Source organism: Oncorhynchus gorbuscha, linkage group LG11, assembly GCF_021184085.1.
Source record: "Oncorhynchus gorbuscha isolate QuinsamMale2020 ecotype Even-year linkage group LG11, OgorEven_v1.0, whole genome shotgun sequence".
Taxonomy (NCBI): domain Eukaryota; kingdom Metazoa; phylum Chordata; class Actinopteri; order Salmoniformes; family Salmonidae; genus Oncorhynchus; species Oncorhynchus gorbuscha.
This window is the reverse complement of record NC_060183.1, coordinates 22,074,056-22,099,016: the sequence shown is the minus strand read 5'-3', so window position 1 is coordinate 22,099,016 and position 24,961 is coordinate 22,074,056. Positions and strand designations below refer to the sequence as shown.

The following is a 24,961-nucleotide window of genomic DNA, read 5'->3' as shown; positions in this document are numbered from 1 at the left end:
AGAAACCTAGAGGAACCAGGCTATGAGGGGTGGCCAGTCCTCTTCTGGCTGTGCCGGGTGGAGATTATAACAGAACAAGGCCGAGATTTTAAAACGTTCATAGATGACCAGCAAGGTCAAATAATAATAATCACAGTAGTTGTCGAGGATGCAACAGGACAGCACCTCCTAGAGTAAATATGAACAGTTTAGGGTTCCATAGCCACAGGCAGAACAGTTGAAACTGGAACAGCAGCAAGGCCAGGTGGACTGGGGACAGCAAGGAGTCATCATGCCAGGTAGTCCTGACGCATGGTCCTAGGGCTCAGGTCCTCCGAGAGAGCGAAAGAGAGAATTAGAGAGCATATTTAAATTAACACAGGACACCGGATAAGACAGAAGAAGTACTCCAGATATAACAAACTGACCCTTGCCCCCCGACACAAACTACTGCAGCATAAATACTGGAGGCTGAGACCGGAGGGGTCAGGAGACACTGTGGCCCCATCCGATGAGACTCCCGGACAGGGCCAAACAGGAAGGATATAACCCCACCCACTTTTGCCAATGCTCTACACAATATTGTGCTGCTGATGCCAGGTGCCATAGCAGTCTCTTTCTGCTGTAAAGTGAGTATCAACAGGTATTTTATATATATATATATATATATATATATATGAGTACAGGGAACATAAGGTTGAATATGTTATAGACCTGCTAGATCTACTGTCTCTATTATATTACAACAGACCAGCTGTATCTATGGTCTCCATTTCACTTTGGCCATTGTTGTGGGCCTGCCCTCCCCTCAACAGCCTCAAATAGGCTATTTCATGTGGGTCGGGTTGGGGCGGCAGACACACGCATCTCGCATTTAATTTACATTACATTTTTATATATTGCTTCTAAAATTAAAATAAATCACACATTTTAGATGATTAATTTCAAACAAGGGCATTAGCATGAGAACTTACCAGTCCAAAACGTGTCCTCTCCGTTCAAAAAATATTCCTCCACTTGGGAATCGCTAAATTAATCGTCCTTACAACCAATCTCTGTCTCACTGTTCCGATCAATTTCTTCTAAAATTGTGTGTACACCTGTATATCTAGACTTCGATTTAGCTTTCCCTGACTTAGTCGCCATACTGATTTGATATATAAACTGCTGAATCTGCACATTTACCAATCAATGCTGTGCGTAATATGCGTAGCTCCTTCCAGTAAAAAACTTCAATAGCGAATGACTCTCTTTACGCCGGAGTTTACTACATGGGTTGGTCTTCCAACACACAACCATTGCGTATTGCCGTTTACCTCAGCTCATTGGCTATCTACCCAGCTAGATTTCAAGACGATCAGTGGTCATTGGGTTAAAATACAGTCAATCAACGAAACAGTGGTCATATCATTGGTGCACAGTGATGTCATTACTTGTTGTCATCAAATCGGTCCTGCGAAATGGCCCATCAGGTTTGGTTGTGTTACAAACAAACCAGTTGATTGCAATGAAACCAAACATGACTGGAAAAGTCACGTTTTGTGTGGGTATTTACCCTCGAATGTGTCGTCGAAAATGGAATGAGACGGAATTCATGACACAAGCGGTTCAAAATGTTTCGTGTTAGGCTATAAAGACTAATTTTATCAAACAAAAGATCATTGTATAACAATGAGCATTGGGATTGCAAACAGACGAAGATCATCAAAGGTAAACTATTTATTTTAATGCAGTTTGTGATTTTGTTAGCCTGTGCTGGTTGAAATAGTTTTTTTATGGTGCTCTATCCTCAGATAATCGCATCGTATTCTTTCGCAGTAAATCCTTTTAAATCTGACAATGCATTTGGATTAGCAAGATTCTAGGCATTTGATACATGTGAGACACTTGTATTTTCATAAATGTTTAAATGACTATTTATGTAGCGATCACCGTATGTTGTGGAATTTCAGCCCGCTACTGGGTTCCGTACGCAGAGAGGTTAACAGGTGTGCCTTGTTAAAAGTTAATTTGTGGAGTTTCTTTCCTTAATGCATTTTTTGCCAATCAGTTGTGTTATGACAAGGTAGCATTGGTATACAGAAGACAGCCTTATTTGATAAAAGACAAAGTCCATATTATGGCAATAACAGCTCAAATAAGCAGAGACAAACATCAGTCCATTATTTTAAAACATGAAGGTCAGTCAATTTGGAAAATGTCAAGAACTTTTAAAAGTTTCTTCAAGTGCAGTCACAAAAACCATTCAAGCACTATGACTACTATTTGAGATTTTTGGTTCCAACCGCTGTGTCTTTGTGAATCGCAGAGTAGGTGAACGGATGATCTCCGCATGTGTGGTTCCCACCGTGAAGCGTGGAGGAGGTGGTGTGATGGTTGCTTTGCTGGTGACACTGTCTAATTTTTTTAGAATTCAATGCACACACTTAATCAGCACGGCTCCCACAGCATTCTGCAGCAATACCCCATCCCTTCTGCTTTGTTCTTAGTGGGACTATCATTTGTTTTTCAACAGGACAATGACCTAAAGAGATTATTTTGTTGAAACAAAGCTACTTATTCACACTAAAGGTGCAATTGGGTACCATATTATTCATGACTTTGCAAAACAGAGCATTAACCAAATACTTCCCCTTTTTAGGTTTACAAGGCCTTGCAAACACCCTTAGTGTTTCACTAAATCAATCAATACAGCTTACGTATCCAAGTGCACCCTTGAATATGAACCTTGAATATGAACCTGTGAACCTCTCCCTTCAATAAGATCTATTTGAACAGATTGGAGATGGTGAGAGCAATCTATCCTCCATCCTACACTCCTGACAGATCTGGGATTCGAACTGGTAACCCTCTGTTTACTAGCCCACCTCTTTAACCTCAAAGCTACCTGCCACCCCAAGGCAGCCTGCAATAAAGGCCTGTCGGTGGTAATGGCTCACTGAACGGGTCATTGAGAGGTTAGTGTTATCGATGGCTGTCTGTGAGGGTACCTGTTCAGTAGATTAATAATGTAATGCAATGGTAAACAGAGGGTTCGCAGTCTCCTTTTGCTCTCTCGCTCTCCGCATGAAGTTTAATCCCCCTCTATCTGGCAGCTGGTAGGGCAATAACGTGGATTACTGCTTCCAATCGATTCCGAGTAGGAGTTGAGAGAGGGATGGCACAGCTAAGCACCTGTTAATGGTCCGTGTGGGCCAACTATAAACCTCCAGGAGTTACTACTATGTTGTCAAATCATCCAATATGTCTTGTAGCACCTCTCTCCCACACACTGTGTACCCAATGTGGTGTTACCCAACACGGGCATTATATTGCCACAGTGTGATATTTCTGAAGCCAATATATCGTCATGTGGCTTGAGCTGCATTACGTGTGGGAAGCCACAGTCTTCTTAACACTTCCATCTGCTACCAACATATTTACTCTGCCTGGCTTAAGGAAAAAGTCAATAAATAGGCCGAAGAACAAATTGCAATATTCCTCTGCTTGTAATATAAGAATCGAGGGCTTAGCGAACATCTCTGATCCTGCAAATATCCAGGATATACACTGTACACTGAGTGTACAAAACATTACGAACATCTGACATAGACTGACCAGGTGAATCCAGGTGACGGCTATGATCCCTTATTGATGTCACTTGTGAAATCCACTTTAATTGGTTTAGATGAAGGAGAGGAGACATTTTAAAGATTTTTAAGCCTTGAGACAATTGAGATGAAGACAAAAGATTTATGTGCCTGTGAACGGGAGGGCTGGGCATGTTGATATCCTAACACTCCTCAACGTTATGAACTAGGGATGGATACTGTAAATTGATTAATAGAATATCTGCACGGACGTCAGTGTCATGTTTGTCATTTATTGTCATGTCTTGTCCCTGTGCTCCCCATGCTATTCGTTTCCCTCTGCTGGTCTTGTTTGGTTCTATCCCTCTCTCTCCCCCTCCCTCTCTCACTCTCTCGCTCTCTCTTCTCTCTGTCGTTCCGTTCCTGCTCCCAGCTGTTCCTATTCCCCTAATCATCATTTAGTCTTCCCACACCTGTTCCCGATCCTTTCCCCTGATTAGATTCCCTATTTATTCCTTTGTAATCCGTTCCTGTTCCGTCGGTTCCTTATATTGTATATTCCATGCTGTGATTGCGTTTCGCCCTGTCCTGTCGTGTTTTTTGCCGTGATTGTGTATCACCCTGTTCTGTCGTGTTTTGTGCCTTCATCAGACGCTGCGTGTGAGCAGGTGTCTCAGTCGACTACGGCCTGCGCCTACCCGAAGCGACCTGCAGTCTGTGGCCGCTTCTCCAGTTGTTTTCCCCTCTACAAATCTAGAGGATGTCAGTTATTCGGTTTTGAACATTATTAAACTCTGCTTCTGTTAAGTCGCTTTTGGGTCCTCTTTTACCAGCATGACAGAAGGAACCGACCAAGGAATGGACCCAGCGACTTCAGACGCTCGTTACACTGCCGTCGAGTTCCAAGGAGCCATGCTCGGCAGACACGAGCAGGAATTGTCTGCTGCTCGCCATGCCGTGGAGAACCTGGCCGCTCAGGTTTCCGACCTCTCTGGACAGTTCCAGAGTCTACGTCTCGTGCCACCTGTTACTCCCTGGCCTGCCGAGCCTCCAGAACCCAGGGTTAATAACCCACCTTGCTACTCCGGGCAGCCCACTGAGTGCCGCTCCTTTCTCACGCAGTGTGAGATTGTGTTCTCTCTCCAACCCCACACATACTCTAGAGAGAGAGCTCGGGTTGCTTACGTCATTTCACTCCTTACTGGCCGGCCTCGAGAATGGGGCACAGCTATCTGGGAGGCAAGGGCTGATTGCTCTAACAGATTCCAGAACTTTAAAGAGGAGATGATTCGGGTTTTTGACCGTTCAGTTTTTGGTGAGGAGGCTTCTAGGGCCCTGGCTTCCTTATGCCAAGGTGAACGGTCCATAACGGATTATTCCATTGAGTTTCGCACTCTTGCTGCCTCTAGTGAGTGGAACGAGCCGGCGCTGCTCGCTCGTTTTCTGGAGGGACTCCACGCAGCGGTTAAGGATGAGATTCTTTCCCGGGAGGTTCCTTCAGATGTGGACTCTTTGATTGCTCTCGCCATCCGCATAGAACGACGGGTAGATCTTCGTCACCGGGCTCGTGGAAGAGAGCTCGCATCAACGGTGTTTCCCTGCTCCGCATCGCAACCATCTCCCTCCTCTGGCTTTGAGACTGAGCCCATGCAGCTGGGAGGGATTCGCATCTCGAATAAGGAGAGGGAACAGAGGATCACCAACCGCCTGTGCCTCTATTGCGGAGTTGCTGGACATTTTGTTATTTCATGTCCAGTAAGAGGCCAGAGCCCATCAGTAAGCGGAGGGCTACTGGTGAGCGCTACTACTCAGGTCCCTTCATCTAGATCTTGTACTACTATGTCGGTCCATCTACGCTGGACCGGTTCGGGTGCTACATGCAGTGCTTTGATTGACTCTGGGGCTGAGGGTTGTTTCATGGACGAAGCATGGGCTCGGAAACATAACATTCCTTTCAGACCGTTAGACAGGCCTACGCCCATGTTTGCCTTAGATGGTAGTCATCTTCCCAGTATCAAGTTTGAGACACTACCTTTAACTCTCACAGTATCTGGTAACCACAGTGAGACTATGTCTTTTTTGATTTTCCGTTCACCGTTTACACCTGTTGTTTTGGGTCACCCCTGGCTTGTATGTCATAATCCTTCTATTAATTGGTCTAGTAATTCTATCCTATCCTGGAACGTTTCTTGTCATGTGAAGTGTTTAATGTCTGCCATCCCTCCCATTTCTTCTGTCCCTACTTCTCAGGAGGAACCTGGCGATTTGACAGGAGTGCCGGAGGAATATCATGATCTGCGCACGGTCTTCAGTCGGTCCCGAGCCAACTCCCTTCCTCCTCACCGGTCGTATGATTGTAGTATTGATCTCCTTCCGGGGACCACTCCTCCTCGAGGTAGACTATACTCTCTGTCGGCTCCCGAACGTAAGGCTCTCGAGGATTATTTGTCTGTGTCTCTTGACGCCGGCACCATAGTGCCTTCTTCCTCTCCGGCCGGGGCGGGGTTCTTTTTGTTAAGAAGAAGGACGGTACTCTGCGCCCCTGCGTGGATTATCGAGGGCTGAATGACATAACGGTTAAGAATCGTTATCCGCTTCCCCTTATGTCATCAGCCTTCGAGATTCTGCAGGGAGCCAGGTGCTTTACTAAGTTGGACCTTCGTAACGCTTACCATCTCGTGCGCATCAGAGAGGGGGACGAGTGGAAAACGGCGTTTAATACTCCGTTAGGGCATTTTGAGTACCGGGTTCTGCCGTTCGGTCTCGCCAATGCGCCAGCTGTTTTTCAGGCATTAGTTAATGATGTTCTGAGAGACATGCTGAACATTTTTGTTTTTGTCTATCTTGACGATATCCTGATTTTTTCTCCGTCACTCGAGATTCATGTTCAGCACGTTCGACGTGTTCTACAGCGCCTTTTAGAGAATTGTCTCTACGTAAAGGCTGAGAAGTGCTCTTTTCATGTCTCCTCCGTTACTTTTCTCGGTTCTGTTATTTCCGCTGAAGGCATTCAGATGGATTCCGCTAAGGTCCAAGCTGTCAGTGATTGGCCCGTTCCAAGGTCACGTGTCGAGTTGCAGCGCTTTTTAGGTTTCGCTAATTTCTATCGGCGTTTCATTCGTAATTTCGGTCAAGTTGCTGCCCCTCTCACAGCTCTTACTTCTGTCAAGACGTGTTTTAAGTGGTCCGGTTCCGCCCAGGGAGCTTTTGATCTTCTAAAGGAACGTTTTACGTCCGCTCCTATCCTCGTTACTCCTGACGTCACTAGACAATTCATTGTCGAGGTTGACGCTTCAGAGGTAGGCGTGGGAGCCATTCTATCCCAGCGCTTCCAGTCTGACGATAAGGTTCATCCTTGCGCTTATTTTTCTCATCGCCTGTCGCCATCTGAGCGCAACTATGATGTGGGTAACCGTGAACTGCTCGCCATCCGCTTAGCCCTAGGCGAATGGCGACAGTGGTTGGAGGGGGCGACCGTTCCTTTTGTCGTTTGGACAGACCATAAGAACCTTGAGTACATCCGTTCTGCCAAACGACTTAATGCCCGTCAAGCTCGTTGGGCGTTGTTTTTCGCTCGTTTCGAGTTTGTGATTTCTTACCGTCCGGGTAGCAAGAACACCAAGCCTGATGCCTTATCCCGTCTGTTTAGTTCTTCTGTGGCTTCTACTGATCCCGAGGGGATTCTTCCTTATGGGCGTGTTGTCGGGTTAACAGTCTGGGGAATTGAAGGACAGGTTAAGCAAGCACTCACGCACACTGCGTCGCCGCGCGCTTGTCCTAGTAACCTCCTTTTCGTTCCTGTTTCCACTCGTCTGGCTGTTCTTCAGTGGGCTCACTCTGCCAAGTTAGCGGGTCATCCCGGTGTTCGAGGCACTCTTGCGTCTATTCGCCAGCGCTTTTGGTGGCCGACTCAGGAGCGTGACACGCGCCGTTTCGTGGCTGCCTGTTCGGACTGCGCGCAGACTAAGTCGGGTAACTCTCCTCCTGCCGGTCGTCTCAGACCGCTCCCCATTCCTTCTCGACCATGGTCTCACATTGCCTTAGACTTCATTACCGGTCTGCCTTTGTCTGCGGGGAAGACTGTGATTCTGACGGTTGTCGATAGGTTCTCTAAGGCGGCACATTTCATTCCCTCGCTAAACTTCCTTCCGCTAAGGAGACGGCACAAATCATTATTGAGAATGTATTCAGAATTCATGGCCTCCCGTTAGACGCCGTTTCAGACAGAGGTCCGCAATTCACGTCACAGTTTTGGAGGGAGTTCTGTCGTTTGATTGGTGCGTCCGTCAGTCTCTCTTCCGGGTTTCATCCCCAGTCTAACGGTCAAGCAGAGAGGGCCAATCAGACGATTGGTCGCATACTACGCAGCCTTTCTTTCAGAAACCCTGCGTCTTGGGCAGAACAGCTCCCCTGGGCAGAATACGCTCACAATTCGCTTCCTTCGTCTGCTACCGGGTTATCTCCGTTTCAGAGTAGTCTGGGTTACCAGCCTCCTCTGTTCTCATCCCAGCTTGCCGAGTCCAGCGTTCCCTCCGCTCAAGCGTTTGTCCAACGTTGTGAGCGCACCTGGAGGAGGGTGAGGTCTGCACTTTGCCGTTACAGGGCACAGACGGTGAGAGCCGCCAATAAACGCAGGATTAAGAGTCCAAGGTATTGTTGCGGCCAGAGAGTGTGGCTTTCCACTCGCAACCTTCCTCTTACGACAGCTTCTCGTAAGTTGACTCCGCGGTTCATTGGTCCGTTCCGTGTCTCCCAGGTCGTCAATCCTGTCGCTGTGCGACTGCTTCTTCCGCGACATCTTCGTCGCGTCCATCCTGTCTTCCATGTCTCCTGTGTTAAGCCCTTTCTTCGCACCCCGTTCGTCTTCCCTCCCCCCTCCCGTCCTTGTCGAGAGCGCACCTATTTACAAGGTACATAAAATTATGGACATGCGTTCTCGGGGACGGGGTCACCAATACCTAGTGGATTGGGAGGGTTACGGTCCTGAGGAGAGGAGTTGGGTTCCGTCTCGGGACGTGCTGGACCGTTCGCTCATCGATGATTTCCTCCGTTGCCGCCAGGATTCCTCCTCGAGTGCGCCAGGAGGCGCTCGGTGAGTGGGGGGGTACTGTCATGTTTGTCATTTATTGTCATGTCTTGTCCCTGTGCTCCCCATGCTATTCGTTTCCCTCTGCTGGTCTTGTTTGGTTCTATCCCTCTCTCTCCCCCTCCCTCTCTCACTCTCTCGCTCTCTCTTCTCTCTGTCGTTCCGTTCCTGCTCCCAGCTGTTCCTATTCCCCTAATCATCATTTAGTCTTCCCACACCTGTTCCCGATCCTTTCCCCTGATTAGATTCCCTATTTATTCCTTTGTAATCCGTTCCTGTTCCGTCGGTTCCTTATATTGTATATTCCATGCTGTGATTGCGTTTCGCCCTGTCCTGTCGTGTTTTTTGCCGTGATTGTGTATCACCCTGTTCTGTCGTGTTTTGTGCCTTCATCAGACGCTGCGTGTGAGCAGGTGTCTCAGTCGACTACGGCCTGCGCCTACCCGAAGCGACCTGCAGTCTGTGGCCGCTTCTCCAGTTGTTTTCCCCTCTACAAATCTAGAGGATGTCAGTTATTCGGTTTTGAACATTATTAAACTCTGCTTCTGTTAAGTCGCTTTTGGGTCCTCTTTTACCAGCATGACAGTCAGTATTTGATTACTTGAGTGAGTGTTCATTTTTTTTCACACCTATATTAACAATCAAAAAGCTTTGTCTAAATTACATTTAAATTGTCCTTGTGACATTGTTACGTTAGGTTCTGAAACAGACTTAAAACTCAAACGGACAACTAGAAAAAGCTTAAACCCAGTTTATTCTCCTCACTGGGTGCCTCAGTTGCAAGCACATTTTGCACACAATCAAACAGGAATTTATGTCAAGATGAGATTAGCGGTGTAACTTCTCAGAACTGCTATCTGTTGCCCAATACTGCCTGACAAAACATCGGCCACACTGATCCTCAACACGGGCCCCTCAGGGGTGCGTGCTCAATCCCCTCCTGTACTCCCTGTTCACTCATGACTGCACGGCCTGGCACGACTCCAACCCCATCATTAAGATTGGCGATGACACAACAGTGATCACTTACAAAGACGAGACAGCCTATAGGTAGGAGGTCAGAGACCTAGCCGTGTGGTGCACGGACAACCTCTCTCTCAACGTGATCAAGACAAAGGAGATGATAGTGGACTACAGGAGAAAGAGGACCAAGAACACACCCATTCTCATCGACAGGGCTGCAGTGGAGCAGGTTGAGAGCTTCAAGTTCCTTGGTGTCCACATTACCAACAAACTAACATGGGCCGAGCACACCAAGACAGTCGTGAAGAGGGTGTGACAAAACCTATTCCCCCCTCAGGAGACTGAAAATATTTGGCATGGTTTCTCAGATCATCAAAAGGCTCTACAGCTGCACCATCGAGAGCATCCTGACTTGTTGCATCACTGCCTCAACCGAGCAGTTGCCATACCAGGCAGTGATGCAAAGACTCCAGCCACCCTTGTCATAGACTATTCTCTCTGCTACCGCATGGCAAGCGGTACCGGAGCGCCAAATCTAGGTCCAAGAGTCTTCTAAACAGCTTCTACGCCCAAGCCGCTAGACTCCTGAATTCCTAATCAAAGGGCTACCCAGACTATTTGCATTGCCCCCCCCCCCCCCCCTTAACACCACTGTCACTCTCGGTTGTGATCATCTATGCAGTCACTTTAATAACTGTACCTGCATGTACAGTGGCAAGAAAAAGTATGTGAACCCTTTAGAATTACCTGGATTTCTGCATAAATTTGACAAACAATTTGATCTGATCTTCAAGTCACAACAATAGACAACCACAGTGTGCTTAAACTAATAACACACACATTGTATTTTTCTTGTCTTTTACTGAATACTTAATTTTAACATGGGTTAGAAAAAGTATGGGAACCTCTAGTCTAATACCTTCTCCAAAAGCTATTTGGAGTCAGAAATCAGATAACCTGGAGTCCAATCAATAAGAGGAGATTGGAGATGGTTAGAGCTGCCTTGCCCTGTAAAAAAACTCTCACAATTGGATTTTGCTATTCACAAGAAGCATTGCCTGATGTGAACTATGCCTTGAACAAAAGAGATCTCAGAAGACCTAAGATTAAGAATTGTTGACTTGCATAAAGCTGGAAAGGTTTACAAAAGTATCTCTAACAGCCTTGATGTTCATCAGTCCACGGTAAGACAAATTGTCTATAAATGGAGAAAGTTCAGCACTGTTGCTTCTCTCCCTATGAGTGGCTGTCCTGCAAAGATGCCTGCAAGAGCACAGCGCAGAATGCTCAATGAGGGTAAGAAGAATCCTAGGGTGTCAGCTAAAGACTTAGACATCTCTGGAATATGCACACTAACATCAACCTCATTCCAACTGTAAAGTATGGTGGATGGAGCATCATGGTTTGGGGCTGCTTTGCTGCCTCAGGGCCTGGACAGCTTGCTATCATAGACGAAAAAATGAATTCCCAAGTTTATCAAGACATTTTGCAGGAGAATGTAAGGCTATCTGTCCACCAATTGAAGCTCAACAGAAGTTAGGTGATGCAACAGGACAACAACCCATTAGACAGATGTAAATCAACAACAGAATGGCTTGAACAGAAGAAAATACACCTTCTGGAGTGGTCAGTCCTGACCTCAACCTGAGTGGCCCAGTCAGTCCTGACCTCAACCTGATTGAGATGCTGTGGCATGACCTCAAGAGCGGTTCACACCAGACATCCCAAGAATATTGTGGAACTGAAAGTTTTGTAAAGAGGGGTGGTCCAAAACTCCTGACTGTTGTGCAGGTCTGATCCGCTACTACAGGAAACATTTGTTTGAGATTATTGCTGCCAAAGGAGGGCAACCTGTTATTAAATTCAAGGGTTCACATACTTTTCCAACCTGCACTGTGAATGTTTACATGGTGTGATCAATAAAGAGATGAACAATTATAATAGTTTGTGTTAAGTTAAGCAGATTGTCTATTTTTGTGACTTAGATGAAGATCCGATAGCATTCCATTTATGACCAATTTATGCTGAAATCCAGGTAATTCTAAAGGGTTCACATACTTTTTCTTCCCACTGTACATGCAGGTACAGTTATTAAAGTGACTGCATAGATGATAACAGAGAGTAGCAGTGGTGTAAAAGAGGGGGCAACTAACTGGTGCCCCCGCACATTGACACTGTACCGGTACCCCCCTGTATATAGTCTCACTATTGTTATTTTACTGCTGCTATTTAATTACTTGTTACTTTTATTTCTTATCCATATTTTTTTTAAACTGCATTGTTGGTTAGGGGCTCGTAAGTAAGCATTTCACTGTAAGGTCTACTATACCTGTTGAATTTGGTGCATGTGACTAATAAAATTTGATTTAAAATGTTGCGTTGTCTTCAGTAGAGCAGTTTCTGGTGACTTCTCCATGATGTTTCAGTGACCTCCTGTTCACCTTACTCAACAGACCTGGGTCATAAACTCTGTTCCCCTTTTCTCTCTCAGTAACTTTCACTCAGTAACTTTCCACACACCAAGTTCCTCTTTACCCTTCCTTGACCCCTAACATATACATTCCTTGTACATGTAAAGTAATAAGTTGAACATGAATAAGTATATTTCAAGCTAGAATCCAACAGTTACCTACAAGGATATACCATAACGTTTGAAATTCTTAATTGAATAAAACCGCAATCCTTTGAATGTAGTTTTTATAATGGTGCGTTGAGCTACTGCTGGGCATTTAGCCCTCCAGTCTGTCCTGACATCGGTATGCTATTTTCCCCTCTTAAAATAGCAATTACAGGCGCGCACCTAATGGAGTTTCCACAATACCTGACATAGTTCAATGGAAAACACTCACCAGAAAACCTTTTTGTTTCAGAATCCGTTCCATCATGGTGAAAATCGGACTTCTCTTTCACTGTAGCTGTAAGCCAAAATTACCTGAGAGAAATATGTCCTCTGTTTACCTCTGCCATTTGCATCATTTTGGTTAGTCGAGCATTTTTTACCATATTCTTTGGGGTATATCCGAAAAAGGTTAACCATATTCTAAAAGTAAAATAATTTCAAATAGCCTCCCTATTATGACCCTGGCACTGATTAGCACAGTCGGCCAGAGCAGTGTGGTCGCAAATGTCTGCTTTTACATATGAATGCTGTGTCCAGCATAAGTTTTAACCGTACATTTGTCCCACGTTGCTGCATAAAGAAATTAAGGAATGAAGGATGCATTATCAAAGTATTGGAATGTGGCCCCAGTCCAAGAGGCTGCAGGGAGGAATCCGCTTCACGAGCAGGCTGCCATGGCAACCAGAGGGCTTTATTTCCCATTGGAAGCTCTCTGTTTGCCGGACTGTCTTGAGTTTCACCCATACTCTGGCACTCAAGAGGAAGACAAAAGAGTAGGGGACAGAGGTGCTCTAGAAATGACTAATGAACATAGTGGAGAGGTCAAAGTTTAAGTATTACTCGGTCGTAAATGAGGGCAAACATAAGTGTTCTCTGAAGTTGGCATGGAATTCCCCTCTGCATTCCTCCTTTATGGGAAGGGGAAAGGGGATACACAGTCAGTTGCACAACTGAATGCATTCAGAAATGTGTCTTCTGCATTTCACCCAACCCCTCCCGAATCAGGGTAGGCAGCAAAACGTAACCACATGTTACATATGGATTTGCATTAGTATACACATCAAACGTCCCAATGCAAAGTTACACCTAATTTCGCCATCTTTCAAGTCATTACATAAGACCGATCAGAATGTCGTGTCGGAAAAGGTTTTTCAGGGGGGTGATGTAATACGGAGGACCCGGCAAACCAGCCTATTCCCTATAATGTCAACTAACTTCAAATGAAACCAAAATTGTTTGCACTCATGACGACAGGTTTCAATAAAATGTTCAGCCAACTTGCAAGCAAATACTTTGAGAAGATAACCGGAAATGAGATATGTTGTAACCCAAAAATATATTACTGTGTTTATACTTCTAGGTAACCAGATAAGTTGTCTTTGACCACACTGTGTTGTTACATTGGTGAGGAGAAACTCATGCTTCCTACCCTTCAAGTATTAACATGATGACTCTGATTTTCCTTGGAAAGGCTACTTCCACCTTACATGCTGGTGTAGGTTACACACTCGGTTGTGACCTTTCAGATCTTCCAGCTCTGAGATGGTACTGTAGCAGTTGTAGCTAACGTCAATTTGTCTTTCTGGTTGCTTCTGTAGTCTAGGAGCAGAGGGGGAGTAGAGCCCCAGCAGCGGCAGTGAGTCCCTGGGATGCACAGCCGACCCGTTCCCCCTAATTCTCTCAGGCCTCCAGAAGCTGAAGACCGTCTGCCATTGAGAGGTGAGCGAGCTCAAGAACCCAATGTGCTTCTGATTATATTGACAACTTACCATTCCATTACTCAGCTGGTTCTCCTAGAAAGTGATGGCTCTCTGGCTTTCACGCATCTTCTATTTTGTCCTCTACCTTGGAAGTTAGACTCTGGAAACATTCTCAAATTACTACTGAGATTGACTCTCTGTGGCAATGTTACTTTAGAGCTCACAGCTGCTTTGAATTGTCTTTATGCTTTCATAACAGAAACAGTTTGGAACCATTCTGTATCTAAGGGTGCTCTCGGATAGAAGCGCTCTAGAAGGCACAGCAGCGTTGGGGCTATTGCGGACCTATGTATAAGACAATGTAAGGGTGTTCTATATGTTCTTAGGATATTTTGTAGAATGCATTATGCCTGTGGGCTTTCAGGGAAGTGTTACCAAGTCCATTTTGAAGTCGAGCAATTGTATCCTCGCACAGGACCTAATTCCAGCTGTTTGAAGTAAGCACTAAGTCACTTAACCACCCTGTAACTGCTGTAACTCTTAAGATCGAGGCGTAACCCCTAATCTCTTTGGCACACAATACTGTAAGTCTGTGTGTGTGTGTGTGTGTGTGTGTGAGTAACTAAGGCATCTGTGAAGTGAGTACTGTACAGATGTATTAGAGCTCTTACAATAGTGATTTACTCATTTTTATATCCACAAGGGCAACTCCGGCTAGTGCCAATAGCTTTTTCTCGTCAACTTCAGTGAAAAGCGATTTAAAAGTGCAAAGCGGTCAACATCTGGCTTGGTTTATTTGTTGGCGCATTTGGACTGATTGGTACATTACAAGCCATAGAATTCTATTCCTATGGTACCAGCCTTGGAATTGTAACTGAATCAAGTTTATTTTCACTAGTTTTGAATTTCGAGGCTAGGTGATTGGTGACAGAGGGATTTTTGGGAGAGGGTTGGTTGAGGCAGTTTTGAGGCAAGTTTAGCTCTGGCTGCCCCTGGGAGTGATGTCCCCATGCAGCGATAGCAGACCAGACACTGATGGATTACCTAGCTTTCTGTTGGCCACAGACAGGAGCCCTTGTTATGAAAGTATAATGGAGGAACAGCCAGACGGGTACACCGGGTTGGCAGGTCGCATTTGTCCTGGGTAATACCTTAAATGTGCCAAGTACAGAGTGTGTAGGGGTGTTTGAATTTTCCTTTTTTTTAAAGGAGGTAGATCAGATTTAATATTGCAGATTGTGACTTCTATCAATGTAGTTGTCTGCATCGTTTCATTACCATCAACCGCTCCCATCTATTTCTGAAGACCTTCCGGTTTTCATGTCCAGCTGCCATATGTTCCCACTGTTTCACAAATGTTCTGAACATTTCTCTTCTCTTAGTTTCTACAGATTGTAAATTTAAAGAAACATTTTTGCTAAGAGTATTATTCTATTATCGATGGATTGACTATGACTTTTCAAATCACCCAGCAGTGCCATCTGCAGAGTTGGCTCCAAGTAAATGTTGAAGGTTTTCAGCCATTCCTGAACCTGCGACCAAAAACAAGCTACATATTGGCAGTACCAGAACAAGTGACCTAAGGATTCTGTCGCTTCGCATCAAAATCTGCAGAGCTATGATGGTTGTATCCCTCATATGTAACATTCTATTGGTTGCAAGAATTTTGTATAATCATTTAAAGTTTTTGAGTTCGGTGTCGTTTTGTGTATCAGCTCATAAACCATGTGCCATGGAATCAGTACATTGAAAATCTCCTCCCAACTAAGTCATGTTGGATGAAATTATGCTGACACCTTCTAAAGTATAATTTCCACCTCCAGAAATGAGCCAAATAACAATGGTAAAATGATGTATTATTATAACATATTGGACCATGCAAATAGCTTTTGCATGGTCCATAATATCAGGTATGCTATTAGCAACAAGAAGCATACTCACCTCTAACCTAACTGACGCAGCATAATGGCTATACATAAATAGGCTTACGCAAGGGGTTGCCAATCTGCATTTACCCTATTGAGCTAATCAGTCCTGCATCGGTTTGGATGCCCACAGTTGAGGCAGGTAGACTGAAAACATTCTGTCAACCCGTGGGTCGGTTCACGGTTCAGAGTAATTACATTGCAGATGGGGAAACATTTTAAATCAAGATAATACACTTTTTTAAAACCTAGGAGCTAGTTGTGTTGCATTACGGTCAGGCAGACCTAAGCCTACCAGCCACGCGCACATTGAGGGTGTGTGGAGACGGGAACTGGACCCAGGTTACATAAAACACCTTAACTTAATTTCCCCCTCATCTTTTCCCTTGAAGTTTCCTTAACTTTAAGTCAGTTGCACAAAACATTTTAAGGTGAATTTCCCCCTTAAATGAAGTGTAAAAGTTAAGGGTGCCCAAGAGGTCCCTAAACTGCTTCATTCAGTAAAGATATCAATGCAAATAGCATTTGTGGAGGTGAATGTTGCTTTCAACTGCCCTGGTTACCAAAGGAAAACATCAACCAGCTAGCTACTTAGTGCACCTTCCATTGTTTAGCTATCTATGGCTACATAGCTAGCTGGCTAGTTAACTATACTATATTCTGGGAATTCCCTCCCTATGGCACTCATAACTTGAATGCGTACAGGTGCATCAAAGCTGGGGCCGAGAGAATGGAAAACAGCTTCTATCTCTAGGCCATCAGACTGTTAAACAGCCATCACTAACACGGAGAGGCTGCTGCCTACATACAGACTTGAAATCATTGGCCACTGAAATGTATTTATTTACCTTTATTTAACCAGGCAAGTCAGTTAAGAACATATTCTTATTTTCAATGACGGCCTGGGAACAGTGGGTTAACTGCCTGTTCAGGAGCAGAACGACAGGTTTGTACCTTGTCAGCTCGGGTGTTTGAACTCACAACCTTCCGGTTACTAGTCCAACGCTCTAACCACTAGGCTAAATATTGATGCACTGTCAGCACTAGATGCACAAGCATTTCGCTACGCTCGCAATAACATCTGCTTACCATGTGAATGTGACCAATAACATTTGATTTGATTTGGATTTGACTAGGTAAATAGATACAATTATTCTACTATGGGGTTGTCAGATTTTTCCAGTAGGGTCTGGCTCCAGCAGAAACGTTCTCATTCAATAACGCTGTGAGACACAATGTCGAATGGTGCCAGAGAGGCTGGTGAGCAGCTGGGCCCATGATTAATTGTCACCCGGTTTGGACACTGGACAACAAGAACCCCCCCCCAGTCTCCTGCAGACAACTTTAGAGCTCTTATAGTACTGGATTGGACCAAAACCAGGGGTCAGCTTGCTTTACACCCCTCTCGCAGCCTCCCTTTTGGTTTCCCTCAAGGTGAGTGAAGAGCTCTACCTATTCAACTGTATGAAGGACACAAGCAGAACATTGAGCAGTGTGTGACCCACTTGTAGGACTTTTGAGAGCGAGAAGTATGTGCTGTAGCCTACTTCTCTAGCTACCCTACTTTAGTCTACTCTGTCAGACGGCTTAACATTGATTGAAACAGTTTTTCATTGATTGTGGCCAGATGGAGGATTTGCAGGTCAGGGTTGAGGCTGAACGCTGTCTGCCTGGAGGAGTATAGTAGAACTTCTCTGGAAACAGACAGGCTGAAAACAGGGTCTGTCAGTAGGTGTTTGGATCTCACTGTCTGTCGAGGCTTCATTAAGACACTGTAACACACTGAGTGACTGACTGAAGTGGGACCCTGCTATGAACTGTAAAGGGTTATGTTGCTTGTCTGTAGCACATTCCCCTCCCCCGGAAATGAGGCCCTTTGTCTTCTTCCCCGGAGTCAGATGAACTCGTGGGTACAACTGTTGTGTCTGTGTCCAGTATGAAGGAAGTTAGAGGTAGTTTCATGAGCCAATGCTAACTAGTGTTAGCACAATGACTGGATGTCTATGGGTGTCTGCTAGAGTGCTAGCAGACACCATAGACTTCCAGTCATTTTGCTAACAGTAGTTAGCAACTTGGTTTAAACTGCACGTAGGGTCATAAAAATGGTATCAACCAGTTCATCTGACTCTGGGGAAGTAGATAAGGTGCCTCTTTGTCAAAATCCCGATTGAATAAAAAGGAAACTTATTTATCTTATGAGTTGAACAGACCTTGTGTCTTTTACACGTGCATTCATGGGCACACATACTGTAGATACAGATGTACTATCTTAAAGGGGAGCTGCACTTCCTGATTTGGCCTCTTTTTCATCAGTGCTCATTAAGAAATGCTAGCGGCCATGACTGAAGGCAAACGAGAGTTGTCTTCCGGGCGTGGTTTCATATGGGTGTTTTTTTTGTCCTTGCCATTCAACCACAACAAACAAGGACTAATACAGTTCTATGTGTGGGCTAGAGTAGACAGGAAGAGGCAAATAGAAAGTAAAGCCAGCGCTGCCCTTGTGTTTAGCCAAGCTTGCCAGCAGCTAGTTGGCATAGCTTGAGGGATAGCTAGCGGCATCTGGCTAGCCTATCTAATGTTAGCTCGCTGATATTTCTCTGTCAAATCACAGTTATGCCAAAGGTAGCGAGAACCAGTGTCTGGAATGTGTTTCATGAGACACATTATCTTGCTATTCGCTAGCATGATCAAATAATGTAGCCAACTAGGGTAACCAACTCACCGTCAGCAACTCCACCAGGCACAGTTTGACGGTTGGCAGCCCGCATAACTTGTAGCTAGCGTTGCATTTAATCCATATCCTGGCCATCTGATTCTTGATCAACTTTACAGAAGCACATTTTCACTAGACTTAGTTATTTCCTGATCAATATGTGCATTGCATATCAAGCTACTGCCAAAGATACACCGTGTTGTCTGGGGAATTCAGTTTGCATGGCCTGGTGTGCCAGGTATGTGGGGTTTGCTCATTTTCAACCATTCCATTGGTCCTCCTAAGGAGAGGTCGCCGCTCGCCCGGGGCACCTGGCCATGCAAAGCAAACTCACCCAGTCTTTTCCATGAAAACACGATGCGACCATGTGTTAATAGGCAAAAGGGGGCATGAATTGACATAATTGGAGTCCAAACCAAACCCCGAAGTTGGTCATGACTCCGTTTTGGACGAGACTGACTTTATGACCAACATTATTCTATATACACTATGTAGTAAATTGACACTAGAATAAATGTTTCTGACTCGTATTGATGAGATACAGGCTGTTATCAAAAGGAGTTTTGAAGAGCAATTGACCTTTAATTTGAACCAGTTTCCCACAGCAGGAAAATAATGTGAATTATTATGTGGATTGTGATTAATGGACATTTTTATAGTGGTTGATACATTTCTCGGTAGGGGAAATCAAGTCAGACATTTTTAAGTGAAATTACAAACTTTTAAAAGCCTTTTTAAAACGTGAATAAGTCAGAAAGAACAGAGTGATCAAATTCAGATAGCACATGTGTACAGCCAGTTATCTGATTAGTTAGGAAAGCATGTCTGCAGCAACATCACAGGAGCCATAAAACTTGGGAAATTATCCAATATCAGCATGCTGGCCCAGTTTCTTTCTTTCTTTCTTCCCATCCCTATTTAGACAGACTGGAGGAGGGGAGAATTCCCCTTTGACTGGTCTCTCTTCCTCCTTTTTATTACTTGAGAAAGGCAGCAAGGCACACTATGCCTAGTGGAGCCTGTTTGGTCAAAGCCACACAGGAGAGAGAAGAGGAGAGAGGGCGAGCGAGCGAGAGTTGAGAGAGGGGAGGTGGTGCGGGGGAGTGTGTGTGAGAGAGGGAGAAGGAGGGGTAGAGGAAAAAAGGAAGAGGAGGGACCGGAGCGTCTATCCACATTGGTGGCATTTGGCCTGAGCAATAAGCCGCGTTTGGACTCAGAGAGAAGTTTCCCTCAGGACAAGAGACCGACACAGAGCAGCGGGAGGATTGGAACACATTGAAAGTGGATGCAAGTTATCTGGGAGCTGAAAGACTTTGAAGTGAACGAGAGGAGGCCCAGTGCAGAAGCAGTTATGCAAGGGTCATCTTGGGGTACGTGTGAGTAGTAACTCTGTGACAGGGAACGTTGGGGGCTTTGGGGAAAAAGGTAGTTTGATGTAAAATAGAAACAGGCGAAATGGGGTTCCCAAAACTGTAGACAGAGAACATTTGTTGACAAAGTGTGAGCCATGAGGGTTGGCTCTTAGCCTTGACGCCTGGTGGTGTAATTAACTTCTCCTAGAGGTGAATGTTTTTTAAAATCTCTTTCTTCGATTTTTGTTTATAGTCTCACCTACATTAGTTTAATGCATTTTAAGTCAGTTGGAATATGAGGGTCTGCTTCATGACTAAAATGTGAAGTAAGTGATCATTCCGATGACCTGAGTCATCTGAAATGGGATAGTAGCAAGTTTACGGTAAGACAACATCGGATCTATACTATAGATCGCTATTAGCGTGGGAGAGCTCTCTCTCTGCTCACTGAATCAAAGACAGTGACAGGCAGAGAAAAGTTATCCTGGAATGTGTGTGTGTTGTATGTGCGCATGCATGTGAAAAGAGGCCTCTTTTTTTTTCTCAGTGGTTTCATTATTATCTGTGCTGCCTCAATTTGTTAGCCCTCAGAGGGAGAGAATGGCATTAAGTATACGTGTAAGACTCACCTCATTATCCATAGAAGCACTATGACAGTCCGTATCACAACGATGGCCTCACAATGTGGGATTTAGCATACAGACCGGGGCTGAGGAAAACGGGTCCATTTTCTTGGATAGGTAGGTTGTCTGTTGGACCAAAATAGCAATGTCACACTTTTTTCCTCCGTGGTCTACTTTCAGTGTTGGACACTCTCTGAATCAAGATGGAAAGGGGGAGGGAGATGGAGAAGAAGAGAGAGTGGATTAGATTGGGAGGGAGATGTAGAGTGGAGGATGGGATTTCCAGACAGTTTGTTCCCAACTGCTCATGCACAGCTCTCTTATTTTTCTCACTTTCTGTGATTTTTTTTCCTTTTTTTTTCTCCATTGTTCACTCATTCACACTTTCTCACTCGCGCTCTCTCACTCATACATCCTGAATCAGAAGTGCCGCTCCTGGTGCCTCTTCCAGTCGGCCTCGAAGCCAGCCAGTAAAACAGCGCTGTCCTTATTCACGGTCCTGACACATCCCCTCGTGTGTACTGTATTTTTGGGCCCAGATCCCTCTGGCTGTGTTGGTGTGTGTATGTGTACAACTGACTCTGAGGGATTTACTGCAACCTCTTGGTTTGTATCAAAGCATGTTTGCGTGATGTTGCATACAAGCCAAGCAGGGTCCGCTGGGCCTACTGCATATGTGTGTGTCCATGGCGTTTCTGTGTGTAACACCCATTAAATGAGATTCATGTTTGGTCTTCTGTGCCTGGTCCCCGTGCTTAGTTGTACACCATGCATGTTTATTTCATGTCAGTTGTAGCATTCAAAGAGACGACTTACGAAAGTAGCAAATAAGCAAAGTGCTGCTGTTCTGGGGGTGTGGCCTGCACCTATCAGTCCAGCAGTCTATAACCCACTGCATCTGGAGAAGGAAAAGTTCGTTTTCACTTTTTACCAAATCTGCCAATGGGCATGTTCATTTAATTGCTTGTTATGCTGTATAAAATACCTGAGGGGTAAGCTGCCATTACTTTATTGCCCATGACTGACCACCCCTATAGCCATGTCATGTGACTGTGAGCGTTGCCATGGGGCGGCAGCGTAGCCTAGTGGTTAGAGCGTTGGACTAGTAACCGGAAGGTTGCGAGTTCAAACACCCGAGCTGACAAGGTACAAATCTGTCATTCTGCCCCTGAACAGGCAGTTTAACCCGCTGTTCCTAGGCCGTCATTGAAAATAAGAATATGTTCTTAACTGACTTGCCTGGTTAAATAAAGGTAAAACATTTTTTTTTTAAATGCAGTGGTTATTAAATCACGGTGGACTGGAGCTCTTCCACCTACCGGTGATACTGAACCCACTGACCACTACCTTCTCTGGCCACTTGTTTCTCTCAGGGAAACAAGTGGTTTTAGCCGATGTGCCTGCAAATGGCTATTTCTGCGGGAGTGTCTGACTGCCTGTCTGAATACATCCTAGGCATTTCCCAGAGAGACAACCAATTTGCTCAGAGAACGTCTTCGAAGCTGCAGGCAGCTGAGTATGAATGAGAAATATACCTGTATTTTGGTGCCAATTTCCTCCATGACAAAGCAGCACTGACTCCCATGGTTATTGGTTGAACTAGGCCTACAGTACGTGAGTCATTGAGATCGGCCTATCTGGCCTCCTTCAGAGGCTTTGAGACGTGTGTTCGTAAATTCACTCTGGAGTGTCAGAGTGCGCTCTGGGCCATTTGTAAATTCAGAGCGCTGTCAGATTGTCCGTTCGTAGATTCGGAGCGCTTAGCTCTCGGAGTCTTCAGAGCGCCACACGACCTCTGGCTGAGGAGTAGGGTTACTTCCTTGCCTAATAAATCAGAATTTGATACGAGTTCTTTGGGATACAAAGCACTGAAAAGCATGAACATTTTCCTTGCGAGCCAGAATGTTGAATGAAATTATACTGAACAAAAATATAAACCCAACATGCAACAATGTCAAAGATTTCACCTAGTTACAGATCATATAAAGAAATCAGTCAATTGAAATAAATTCATTAGGCCCAAATCTATGGATTTCACATGACTGGGAATATAGATATGCATCTGTTGGTCACACAGATACCTTTAAAAAAAAGATGAGGGTGGATCAGAAAACCAGTCAGTATCTGGTGTGACCACCATTTGCCTCATGCAGCACGACATCTCCTTCTCATAGAGTTGATCAGACTGTTGATTGTGGCCTGTGGAGTGTTGTCCCACTCATCTTCAATGGCTGTGCTGGATATCGGTGGGAACAGGAACCCGCTGTCGTACACATCTATCCAGAGCCACCCAAACATGCTCAATGGGTGACATGTCTGGTGAGTATGCAGAACTGGGACATTTTCAGCTTCCAGGAATTGTATACAGATCCTTGCGACATGGAGCCATTATCATACTGAAACAGGACGTGATGGCGGCGGATGAATGGCATGATAATGGGCCTTAGGATCTCGTCACAGTATCTCTGTGCATTCAAATTGCCATCGATAAAATGCAATTGTGGTCGTTGTCCGTAGCGTATGCACTGCCCATGCTATAACCCCACCACCACCATGGGGCACTCTGATGACTTCAGCAGACCGCTCGTCCCACACGACGCCATACACATGGTCCGCGGTTGTGAGGCTGGTTGAATGTACTGCCAAATTCTTTAACACAACATAGTAGGTGGCTCATGGTAGAGAAATGAACAAAGTTCTCTGGCAACAGCTTTAGTGGACATTCCTGTCAATTTACTTTTTATATATTGCGACAAAAACAACAAAGTTACACAAGGGATAAACAAACGTACAGTCAATAACACAATAGAAAAATCTATATACAGTGTGTGCAAATGTAGAAAGATTAGGGAGGTAAGGCAATAAATAGGCCATAGTGGCAAAATAATTACAATTTAGCAATGACACTGGAGTGATAGATGTGCAAGTATAGATACTGGGGTGCAAAAGAGCAAAAATAAATAACAATATGGGGATGAGGTAGTTAATTGCACACTCCCTCAACTTGAGAAATCTGTGGCATTGGGTTGTTGGAGAAAATGTTACATTTTAGTGTCCTTTTGTCTCCAGCACAAGGTGCACCTGTGTAATGAGCATGGAAAAGGGCAACCTGCAAACATATATCCTAACAAATGGTGTGTTGAAGGTTTAGTGCACTACTGCAAACACAAATTCGTGTGCGAGAGGGAATTTTTGTTGTTGTTGACAATTACAAGTATAGATTTATTTAATTTAAACAGGAAGTTCACATTGAGATGAGAATCTATTTTCAAGATATGCAGATTTCCATGCCTTTGGAATACTTCCTGATAACAATGTTAAATAAAAAATGTTGGCTACTGAGCCAGCAATAAGGGGTGCTGCACACATAAGCAGACCAGGCTCCAAATGATCAGCCCCTGTTGATTTGTTTTGTGTGGCCAATGTTAACAAAGCATCCAGGACTTCTTTATCAGTGAATTTCCGAAAAGAAAACTCCTGACCAGCGTTTTCAGTATCATTTCAAAAGATTTTCACCATCTACATCCAAACTACTCTTTTCAAGAGCTGGCTTTGAAATACATTCAAATATAAAGCCTGTGGAGATAAAATGGTCCTTAAATGCATTAATGATATCAATTTGTCAGTAATAGGGCCAGAACCTAAATTAATTTCTTGGGGGAGAGACGAGGAGACATAACCCTTCAGTGATTTAACAGCTTTCCAGAATTTAGTTGGGTTCCCTGTACATTCAGATAGTGTGTTAACATAATAATCTGATTTGGCTTTTTTAAACACTAGTTTTACACACAGATTTCTCAATTGCCTAAAAGACTGCCAGTCTGGGCCCCAGTCTGTGAATCTAGCTTTGGCCCAGGCAGCATCTCTGTTGTGTATGACTTCAGCTCTGGACAGAACCAAGGGCAAGACCGATTTTTAAACATGCTCCCTTTTAAAAAAACAGAGAATTATCTACAATACCATTGGAAACATTTGTGAAGTGGTTCAAAGCCAACTCTGGGTCAGGTATAGATGCAATACAATCAAAGTCACCAAAATAAAGGTCACAAAGGCCTGTTCGTTGAAATTGAAAGAATTCTTCTTGTTGATAAAACAAGGTTTGGATCGAGGCATCTGTATATCCCTGATACATACAATGGGACAGTGGTCACTAATATCTAAAGCAAATAGCCCACTTCCAGCATATTTCTCTGGAGTATTTGTAAATATGAGGTCAAACCAAGTTGATTTCGTAGGGTCCTGTTAACAGTCCGCATCCTTCGTTCCCCATGCAAGATTAAAATCTTCGGCAATCAACACCTATGGGGTAATAACAATTGCAATTAAATCAGTGAGTTCGTTTAGTACACACTTTTTGGCGGAGAGTGGACGATAGATTCCTAGAACTGTTATTTTTGGGTGTGAACCCAACTGAAGACTTAAAGCCAACAA

The 24,961-nt window shown here is 44.6% G+C and overlaps 1 protein-coding gene across 3 annotated transcripts in view; it reads left to right on the top strand.

Moving 5' to 3' along the window:
- LOC124048300 (leucine zipper putative tumor suppressor 2 homolog) overlaps window positions 1-24,961 on the top strand; it is a 50,181-nt gene that overhangs the window by 12,834 nt on the left and 12,386 nt on the right. Inside the window, exon 2 of one of the 3 annotated variants that reach the window (XM_046368939.1) lies at window positions 13,816-13,936. The exons of 1 other annotated variant lie outside the window; for it this stretch is intronic. The gene's annotated coding sequence lies outside the window, so the exon portion shown is untranslated. Of the gene's footprint in view, window positions 1-13,815; window positions 13,937-19,672; window positions 19,926-24,961 lie in introns of those variants that run through there. One more of the 3 variants, XM_046368941.1, reaches the window with a different exon arrangement.